Source organism: Marmota monax, unplaced genomic scaffold (genome assembly GCF_021218885.2).
Source record: "Marmota monax isolate L192 unplaced genomic scaffold, Marmota_monax_Labrador192_F-V1.1 WCK01_AAM20220418_F8-fsc00002, whole genome shotgun sequence".
In the NCBI taxonomy this organism is placed as follows: domain Eukaryota; kingdom Metazoa; phylum Chordata; class Mammalia; order Rodentia; family Sciuridae; genus Marmota; species Marmota monax.
The window spans coordinates 17,052,013-17,063,267 of record NW_026693571.1 but is presented as its reverse complement, the minus strand read 5'-3'; the positions used below and the strand labels follow the sequence as shown (position 1 = coordinate 17,063,267).

Sequence of the window (11,255 nt, the reverse complement as noted above, 5' to 3'; positions counted from 1 at the left end):
GTCTCTTCTCAGAGTTGTAGGAGGAGTGTCTGGAGCATGATGCTGCACCCTCCGGGTTGCTGGAGTGAGAGGTAATCCCATCAGCAGAATTCCTGGAGGCAGGGTGTAGGCTTAGGTGGGCTCCAGGCTCTTTGTTGAATGCCAATTGGTTGGAGATTCTAAATAAGCACATCTCCAGCACCCAGTAGTTACTGATCCAGGCTACAAGACTGAACCCCTGGGATCTCCCCTGGGTTCCACTCATATGGTGGGGGAGCCATTCTTAGTTCCCTATGTCACCTGTGGACCCCACATATCCAGGTCTCAGTTTCAGTCTCCAGTCTCTCCTGCCCCGGGGCCTTATGAGCTCCCAGCCAGATGCATCTCTCCCAGAAGGTCCTGCAAGCAGTCAAATTGGAAGAAAAGGGGTAGAGCCAGGTGGGTTTCTGCCACCAGTTGTCTCCTGTGAAAACATCTATCCATGCTTGATTTTCTCCTGGTCACTTAAGCATGCTCTGCGTCCTGCGGCCTGTGTTTACTAGGCCTGTATTTCAGGCCAAACTGGAGTTTGCAAGGATTGGTTCCCTCAGCTGCCAGCCCCTGTGGCTGCAAAATGGTTCGTTCCTGTCCTCCTCAGGTCTCCTGGAGAGATGGTGGTTTCTTTCCCTACACTCAGATATCATGCAGTTCATCTTTCAGGTTTGGGGCATAGTGTTTAAATGCCCAGACACACCTTGGGTCTCCCGAAAATGTGGGTTCCTTAAACTACCTTATTCCTCCACTCTGTGGACGGAGGGACCACTCTGGCTGGTGCTCCACCCCGGCCTCAGCTGTGCTGCTGGGATTTTTTGTTTATTTTATTATATCCAACCTCCTGTGTCCCCCATCTGCTTTGAAATGATCAGTTTTAAATTCCAGTGAAATATCCCTATGCTTTTTTGTTGTTGTTCACCCACCTTGCGGAGAAGCTGCCTGTCTGCTTTCTTGGTTTTAGGCCATGTAATTTCCAGTAATGCAACCTTCTGTATTCTGCCATCTTGATTCCTCTCCCATACGGAATATTCTTGGAGGCCATTGCATCTACCATCACCCTTGACCTGCTTTATTTCTCACTGTATCTGAAATGTTACTGCATTAATTCTCACTTTTTAGAATATTCAAATCAGGGGTCCTTAACTGGTTTTCTTCAGCCTCCCCTGGCCCTGCATGCCTACAAAGGCACATCACACCCAGGTGTCCATGGCTTAAGACTGGTTTGGGCCCTGTAACCTTACATTTTAATCCTTTCCTACTACCATAACAGAGTATCAGAATCTCACAAATGGTCTAACTTATACAGAAGGAAGACATATATATAAGACATATGTATATATGTCTTACAGGGAGTCTGAGGAACTCATTCGATAAGAGTTGAATTACACAACAAGAAAGCATGTGAGGAGGGTGTGGAGTGAGTAAGAGAGCATGTTTGAGAAGTTTCTCTTCTAACAAGGCCACTCCCATTGTAATTAACACACTCTGTGCCAGTGGCATTATTCCATCCATGAAGGTGAATCCCTTATAACATAATTATTTAGAAAGGCCCCATCTCTCAATATTGTCACAATGCCATTAAAATTTGGCATGAGTTTTGGGGGAAACATTCAAGCTCTAGCACTTTATGATAACTTCCCTTTATAATGTTAAGCATGCTTCTCTTTATATGACAGCTATTATAGTTCTAATGTCCATGGAAGAGGAGAACTCACAAAAATAAATATGTCCCATAAACTCAGAAATATCTCCTGTTTATAGATTAGTAACCAGAATTGCATATAAAAACACTTGAAAAAAATCAGTTAGATGGATAGATGGATGAATGGATAGATATGTAGAAAGGTAGATAGATAATAGAATGTAAACACTCATCAACTTACTGACAGGCTTGATATATAAGCTCTTAGACTCCTTTACAAATTCCATTCATGCATGATTTAACTAGAATGTAACCACTCACAGATTAGGATGCAGAGATGATGCAAAACAGAGTTCCTCATACGATGGTCCGAGGACCAGCATTCTCATCATCATCTGATATCTTGTTGAAAATACCAATGGTTAGGCCCCATCACAGACATACTGAATCAGAAACTCTAACAATGTGGCCCAGAATTTTGTTTAAGAAAGACCTACTGATTATTGTGACACACACTGAAATTGGGGTACCACTGAAAGTACGCTTTTCCTTCATGACAGTTGAATCCCGTTAGTACTAGAAGGTACACATGACTTCCTACCATTACATCCTCTGCTTTTCCATCATTTTACTTTTACAAAAGTGAAGGATAACCTTTGGCCCTCTTGCACCCTTAAAAGCAAGATGGATCATCAACAGCTCTATAGGAGCCATGTGTGAAAATTTAGCCAGGTTTCTTGCTCTTGCCATACCTGCATAATCCTGCACAATCTGATCTGGAGATATGGTCTCAGTCTGTGCTGGCAGTATTTCTGTCAGTACGCAAAGGATATAGGCTTCATTAAATTAGCTAAATGGACTTCCTTGAATGGATTGCCCAGGACAGCCACTTAATGAAAGCTAGCAACTGCTAGCTCTTGGTACATAAAATAAAATTCTAAAAAAACTTAAAAAAAAGTGAAGGACAGAAGAAGCAAACCAATATTATACTCTTTAAAGATGAAATATTCTAACCTATGTAAGAGTAACTAGAAGTTCCTGGTATATGATATACACATTAATTCAAGGATCTTTTAAGTACCTACTGTGCGCTCAACACTGGCAGACATGGTGAACAAGATAACTATTTTCTTGGCCCTCATTTATCAGAGGAGTCAGTGTTTAGTCCATTAACACATTTTTCCCCCATGATATGTGAGGTCATATTTTCCATGATAACACAAATTTGAGGCCAATGAAGGGAGGAATTAATTACATTTTGGAAGGACAGAGAGTCAGGAAAGTATCCTTAGAGATTCTAAACTCTGCTGTATCAGAGTGTAAAGAGGCTGGGCTTGTGGTGATGGTAAGAAAAGGTCCTTATATGTGCATGTACGAGAGAACATAATTTCCTGTATAATTAGATGAAATAGAAGAAGAGAAAAGTCAAAGAGGAAGCCATAGTAGTTAAAAATAACAACATTTGAGGAACAGGCAAAAGAAGGAAAGAAATCTTCATTGGCCTTTTGTATTTCTGGTGTCTAAGCAATGTCAGTTTCCCTGTTTTTCTTTAACATTTTTATCCTGGTGAAATCTGGTAGAAACAGTTGTCAAGACAGGAAAGTTTGTAAATGGGAAGAAAACACAGAAAGGCTGTATCTCAATGCAGGGCCCAAGCCAGAAGACAAGGAACCTAGGGAATATTTATTTTTTTCTCTCATTCTCTCATTCTCCATCTGGTTGTCTGAATGACTGACAAATCACCAGCATAATAAGAAAGAATGACAGGATGAGAGGGGACGAGGGGAAGAAAGAAAACAAAATGGAAGAAAAGAGAGAAAAGAGAATCAGAGGGGTCCCTTGGGGGCTTACCATATTTAGGGGCAGGCAGTCTGAAGCAGATTTTTAGACACACTGAAGTAAATCAGCCTTGGAGTCTTTGGCTTTTTTTGTGGCACATTATTTATGACTGAGTTCTTTCTGTGTAGTTATTTTTAATGACTTTGTTCCCAAACTAAGCCCTTGGTACCATTGTGTGAGCATAGCCCCTGTGAAAATTGAAAATTGACCACTTTGTTCTGTTTATAAAGGTCTACAGATTTACAGATGCTCAAAATAAAACCCACAGAGTCCATAAAGTAGACATTCTTGGTCTTATGTCTTACCTTATTCCACATTTAAAATGTTTTCCTAGCCACAGTCATAATCATGGTTTACTGCATTGCCCAAAGATAGAGGCTCCAGAACATTCCCTTCTATAACCCAATGAAAGGTAATAGCTTGAACCTTCCCTTCCTCCTACTCTCAGCTCTCCCTGTAGGACAGGAGACATGATTAGACTTTATGTAAATATTATGGAAGTGCCTTATGTCTCAGTAGCTTGGGATTTGACATTTTCCACTTTTAGAAGATGTTTATCACTTTCCCTTGCTTTTTCCAAACATGAAAGAAATCCCAGAGAATAAAGAAAAAGTTTCAACACCATAATGTGTATTTCCAATGTAATTCAATTGGGTACACATAGTCACACTCAGGGAAAACCAGGATGTCAGCTTTTAATTTGCTACAAAACAAACATTGTCTCCAGTTATTTTCCAAGGATTAGGGTGGTAACTTCAGTAATTGAAGAGGGGAATAAACAAAGTTAGCATAAAATTATAGTCTGACACAACCTTAAATTTTGCATTTTAAGGTCTGGGTGAGCTCATCTGTCATGAGGCTCAAAATAAACAAGAGTCCAAGATGGAAACAATAGTGTAGTTAAAATCATTCCCATAAATGAGTCAAGCACCCAGAATGCCTTCTGCTGAGGGCAAAGCAATATTTTCAGGGGTGAATCAGATGAGTGTCACTTTTAGATGTTAAGATAATTAAACAACCTCGCAAACACACAAACTTTCATTTTGCTTGTGAAATGTTGCAAAATAATTATGGTAAAATATGAGGCTGAATGTCCATGCTCTGAGTTATAAGACTTTGTAATACCAGAGGCTTTTTGTTACCAGTGGCTTGAAGGTTTTAAAAAAATCACATCCCTTGAGAAGTAGAGAGAATAAGTGAAATTAAGGGTTGTTTCTCTGGATGATGTTGGCCCAGGACCACAGATCAAGTATGAAGGACTTCAGCAGGTTGTGTCCTTCCCTATCTCAATAAATGCAAAGTCTATTTTTCCTATTACTCAGACCAAAACCGTGCAGCTATCTTCCACTCCTCTGTCTCTCTCCCAATTTATATCTAATCAAGCTGCAATTTCCAGCAACATTGTCACCACCCTGGGCCAAGTGACAGTCATTGTCTTGACAGTTTTGTTATTAGCATAGCTTTTTAATTGATCTCCCTTGATCTCCCCCTTGACCCTTTGTGGTCAGTTGTGGACTTAAGAGCTGGAGCCAGATCATATCAACAAATACCACCTCCCGCAGAGCATAGTCCAGATTCTTTACCTGATCAGGCCTTCTCTATCTCTCTGGTGTCTTTCTTGACCATCACACTTCTTTCCAACAACATAAACCTCTTTGTTGTTTCTCAAACCTGCTAGACACACTCTGGCCCTCAGGGCATTTATTTGTGATTCTTTCTGCCTAAAATTCTCTTCCCTTAGATATTTGAAAAGTATTCTTCCCCACCTATCCAAGCCTTTGGTCAAAAATTTCACTTTTATAGTAAAGCATTTCACGATCACTGTATTTAAAAGTGCAGTTTCTTCATTCACTCTCCAGATTCTCTGACACCTCCCATTCTTTAACTATAGCAGTAACTATCTCTTATGAACTATATATTTTATATATTTTATTGTCTGATTTCTTCTACCAGGGATTTTGTTTGTTTTATGACTTTTCCAAGAGTGACTAGAGTAGTGGCACAATGTAGGTAGGTCATCAAAAATATTCACAAAATGATACAAAGACTCAAATAATGCTACTTGTACTATTTGTAAGACCAGTCTTGTTCTTGTTCACTATGGATATTCACCAAAAAAAAGGAGAGGAGTCCAGGCTTGCACATTTGGGACAATAAAGACTGAGAATAAAAGGAGCAAGAGATAATTCTGAGGAAAATAGCCCTGCAAAGAAGGTTAATGTCCCCACAGCATTGGTCTCCTGGCACCAAGGACCAGTTAAATAACCAGTTGCATCTGGCATCTGGGTCCAAGAGAAGTCATTCTGTAATACTGTGGAACTGACTACTGAGGAAGGAGGAAACTATTTTGAAGATTCATTTAACCATGAGCATTTTCTTCAGTTTATGAAAGTTTCCATAACACTATCGATATTGTCAAATCACAATGATATTCCACATAATGAAAAAACACATCTGGCATTGAAAAAATACTGTGCCAATGACAGGATTTTCATTCATACTCTAATTTTTGGTTTAAAATATTAGACTTACTGACCTGCAGACTTACTCTATACAGCTCACTCTGATTCTTCTTTGGCTTTGGATTAGTGAGGCCATTTTTAATTTCTCCAACCTGCTTTAGGGTTAGAATTCATGTAGAACAATGAAAGAAATCAATTTGCAGAGAAAGCACATAAAATTTCCCTTCTTCCCAGTTTGAACTAAGGAAACTTACTGCCCTGAAGTCCTTCAACTGGGGTATATGTTATATAAAAACTGATCCCACTGGATTTATAACAGTGCACATTGGAGTCCACCATTTATTCTCAACTTCCATGGACATATATACTGTCCCCAGGGTTGGTCCCCTGGAGAGGTGGGAGGAATTTTAAGTGAGAAGTAATTAAGAAAACTTCTAGGTAATAAATAGCTTCAGCAGACAATAACATGAGGGAATCTACTCAAGACCCTCTCAAAGGCTGACATGAGTCATTTCACATTCAAAGGTATTGCAATAACTTCTGATGCAGAGAGGATTTGTTTTCCTCTTTCACAACATCAGGCTGGGCCTTATGGCTCACTAGAGAAGCTGAATCACAGAAATGACAGCATCTCATGGTCAGCGTCCTGAAGAGGCATATACAATTACCCACAGAGTTATTTTGAATAAGAAAATATCCTATCTCACAAAAACATGCAGCGGGAAGAAGAATATACCTTAGAAAGCCCAAACATTCCAGTTAGGAGCACTTTAGAAACCCAGACTGCATTCTTGAGGTGCCAAAACTTCCTGAGGGTTGAAAGCCTCCATAAGATAATCCCTTTTTTTGCTCTTCTACAGAAATTTGATGTCCTAAAGTGATAGTTTTAGTCTTGATTGTTTCTGTTAAAAATGAATCAAAAAGAATCAAAGTCTTGAGGCTTTTTTAAAAGTAGTAACATTCCTTACAACCCAGACCACGTTTACTGCAAAAATCAAATTTATGTTATAAGAACTGAGTACTAATTCCTTTATGCTGTTGTTTCTCTTAACAAGAATTGTTTTTGGTTTTGGCTGTAACATGAGCATTGTTCCACTCACATTTTTTCTCAGTTGCTTAAGTTGCCCAGTGCATATGATAGCCTACTTTTTCAGTTAAACTTGCTGCTGCTTTTCATTTTCTCTTCTCTGAGCTTTGTCATTATCTTTGGGTGCCATGTGATGGAGTTCAGAGGAGAATTTAAAAAATAAAATTCAGTTAAATACACTTAGAGAGCTTTGCAAGTCTGAATAAATATGCATGAATACTCTAACACCATCTATACAAAAAGGGTTAAGTACTCCCAAACAGAACTTCAAGGTCAGTGTTTTGCTTTCATCTGTTTCCAATACTTTGCATAGCTGGCAGCCCTCCATCTTTGGGGAGTAGAGGGACAACACAGTGCACAAGATTCACAGTCTCAGCCAGAATTTCCATAATCACATCAACAGATGGAATAATAATCATCTCTGAAGTTACTGCATAATCTTTCTGATCCAAGGAAACTTCCTCCTGATTCATTTCAAAATCATTTCTGCTAGCTATTTAGATAAGATATTCTTATTGTCTGAAAATGTTACAAGCTAAGATGATTCTAAAACAACTTAATAGTAATGAGCTGGGGTTGTGGCTCAGTGGTAGAGCAGTTGCCTAGCATGTGTGAGACACTGCATTCAATTCTCAGCACTGCATATAAGTAAATGAATAAAATAAATGTCCATTAACAACCAAACACACACACACAAACACACACATACACACACACACACATATATATATACATATATATATATATATATAATTTTAAAAATAACTGAATAGTATAAGTCCTGCATCTGAATATAGTGCTGTGGAGAAAGCCAGGGCCAGAACTTTTTGAATGCTACATGGGACCTGACCTGTCCTTGGCCATGAGAACAGCTGTGATTTAATCATGGCTGTGTGAAGGTGTCTCTCTGAGATACTTCTGGCTAGTTCTCTGTGTTCTTGATTATTCCATGGGAATGCCAATTATTCAGGTTATATCAAGATCACTCTAGATCTAATATAATCAAGGCCATACTTTCTAAAATCAGGTATTTTAGGAACCTAACATTTATTTTTAGACATCAGCTTCTAATTTGCCCAAGAAGCCCTATGTGAACAGTATGACACATTTAACTTACCCATGAAAACCATCAAACAGCATCTCTATTGTGTAGATTTTAAAATATTGAATTACACACCATTTAAGAATATCTAGAAATAGACATTGATATTTGAAAAATAATTTTTATAATTATTCATTTATGAGAATCTTTTACCAATGTAATGTCTAGGTCACATGCATAGACAATCTGAATAACTACAAAAATGGAATATAAATATGAATCTCTCTAATTTTAAAAATTTGTGAAAGATATCACAATTACTATACATGTCTCTATAGCATAATCTAAAGAACTAGTGAAAACTGTAGCTACAGAATGCAGTACTTAGGCAGAAAAACAAAATTTAAAAATACATTGCTATATTAGCTACTCAAATGCCAATTTGGTTATTCTTCCACACCAATTTGGTTATTTTTGTTTGACTTTTTTTTTTATCCCATGCTTATTTCTTGAGATTGTCTATATATTTTGTTTCATTTCAGAAACTAAGGAGAATATAAAGAATATTTCTTTCTCTAGGTGTATCCTATCCCATGGAGTAAACATTTTTTTGTGTGTGTAAAAACGTGGGTTCAGTGACACATAAATTTCAGTTTTAGAATAAATTTCCATTTAAGCTCATTGAAATCTGTATTTCAATAGCAACCTGTCTTCAAAGCTTTGATCCAACATTCACAATTACATTTGTCAAAACTGTTTTGTGTGTGTGTATGTGTGTGTTTGTGTGTGTGTGTGTGTGTGTAGGGCATACTTTTACTAAAAGCATGTTCATTGTTTATCTGCCATTTAAATTTAACTGGGCTTCCTGTATTTTAATTTGCTAATTCTGGCAACACTGTGTGTGGGGGTCAGGATATGTTTTTGTTCTTTCATTGTTTTGATCTTTGCATTTCACTTCTCTTAATTCTAAGCAGTAACCAAGCCCTAAGCATTTCCTCATCTCAAGGATTTTCATAGGGCATAAAGTCCAAGCTTGAAACTTAGTAAAAAGACTTTACTCTTTGTTTAAAGGGAAGAAGAGAGCAAGAAAAGACTGAAGAATTACTTGAGGCAGAGATTTTCCTTGGAGAGAGGTCAGAGATTAGCATTTTTTTTTTTTTCAGAGATCAGGACATTGTTTTGAATCAGTAGAGCAGAGCAATGACAAAGCTTTGAAGAGAGTGATTTGGAGGAATGGTGTGCCTAAGGAGATAGTACCCATGACCCAGAGATTCAGCCTCACCATCAATTGACATGCTTGAGTGGTGGCACAGAAATAGTGAAACAGACCTGAAGCTACCATGAGCATCCCAAGAAAGGAGGCTTCAGTGGAAACCAGTGTTGGTGACCTTTCCTTGATGCTGCTTTATCATTGGATCAGTCAAGGTTCTCCACAGGAACAAAACCAATAGGATTTATACAGAGGTATAAGAGAGGGAGAGAGGGAGTTAATGCACATGATTGCAGCAGGCAAAAAAGTCCATGACAGATCATCTGCAATGTGACCCTGGGACTCTGGTGGTATGGCCAGTCCAAACCCGAAGTTCTCAGAACAAGGAAAGCTGGTGGTGTAACTTTTGTTTAAGGCACAAATCCCAGGAAACTGGAGTGGAAGTGGAGATGCTGGTAAAGTTCTAGAGTCCACGGACAAGAGAACCTGAACTTTTCTTGTGGGGGCGAGGAGGGCAGGTGGTACTGGGGGTGGATCCCAAGGCACTTTGCCAATGAGCTATATCCCCAGCCCTTATTATTTCTTTTATTTTAAGTCAGGGTCTTATGAAGTTGTAGAGATTGGTTTTGAACTTGTGATCCTCCTACCTCAAACTCCAGAGCTGCTGGGATTCTAGGTGTGCACTACCACACAACCAGCAAAGGTGAATTTTTGACATCCAAGGCAGGAGATAAACTGCTCTGGGGATGGAAGACACCAGCTCAACTTCTGTCTTCATTTTTCTTTCTTTTTTTTAAATCTTTATTTTATTTATTTATTTATGTGGTGCTGATGATCGAATCCAGTGCCTCATGCATGTGAGGCAAGTGCTGAACCACTGAGCTACAACCCCAGCCCCTTCATTATCTTTTTATCCCTGGAAAATTGGGTGGTATTTGCTCACTTAAAGGGCAGATCTTCCCACCTATTTTACTCATACTTACATATCAAACTCCTCTGGAAACACCCTTAGAGACATACCCCCAAAACAATGTTTTCCAGGTTTCTAAATATTCTTTAATCCAGTCAAGTTGACACTAAAATTAATCACCAGAGGCATCAAATAATATCACAAAACCTTTGCACCCACAAGTTCCCTAGATTATGGACTAAGGTTGAATTTTCTCTTATGTACGGAACAATGACTTTATAGTCTAAGTTGATATAAAGATACTAATGGAAAATATATCTTTCATACATCCGTGGACTCAAATTCATTTCTTTGTATGACAGGCATGGTGGTTACTGACCCACATACAGTTTTACAGTTTTTTGGGTTTTTTTGTTTTTTTTTTTTTTACCAAATATATAATTGCTAGCAGATTGTCTTCTTAAGGGAGCTGAATATTCCAGAAACTGCTATCCCAGTGTCATTATAAGCTATGAGATAGACCAACTCAGAATACTGGAACCTGGATTTTTCAACAATTGGAAACAAAGAAACCATCATGCAAACATGAAACTATCAATCTGCTTTTGGTCTTGGTTGCGAGGATATACTACCTGTATTTGTGACATCCATCTTGTGTGAGTATGTAGCAGGTAGGGGTAATTGAACCCAGAACACTATACCACTGAGACACATCCCCAGACATTTTTATTTTAATTCGAGACAGGGTTTTGCTAAGTTAACCAACTTGGCCTTGAAATTGCAATCCTCCTGCCTTCGCCTTCTGAGGCGCTAGGATTATAGGCATGTGCCAAGGCACCCAGATGGCATCCATCTTTTGATTATGAGGAGACAAATTGGAGAAGACAAAGTTTCAAGAAAAAGAATGAAAAGAATAAAGAAACTTGAAGTTATGTTGATAAAATTGAGTTACTTATTTGTCAATTCTGTAAATACCCTGCTTCAATACATTTTATAAGACACTTTATTAAGACAAATTTTGTTGGTTAGTCCATTGTTTGCATCCCAAAGA

The 11,255-nt window shown here is 38.4% G+C and overlaps 1 pseudogene; it reads left to right on the top strand.

The window, feature by feature from the left end:
* The first annotated feature begins 1,703 nt into the window (after nt 1–1,703).
* Nucleotides 1,704–2,548, top strand: LOC124102695 (small ribosomal subunit protein uS14-like; annotated as a pseudogene).
* Nucleotides 2,549–11,255: the final 8,707 nt, after the last annotated feature.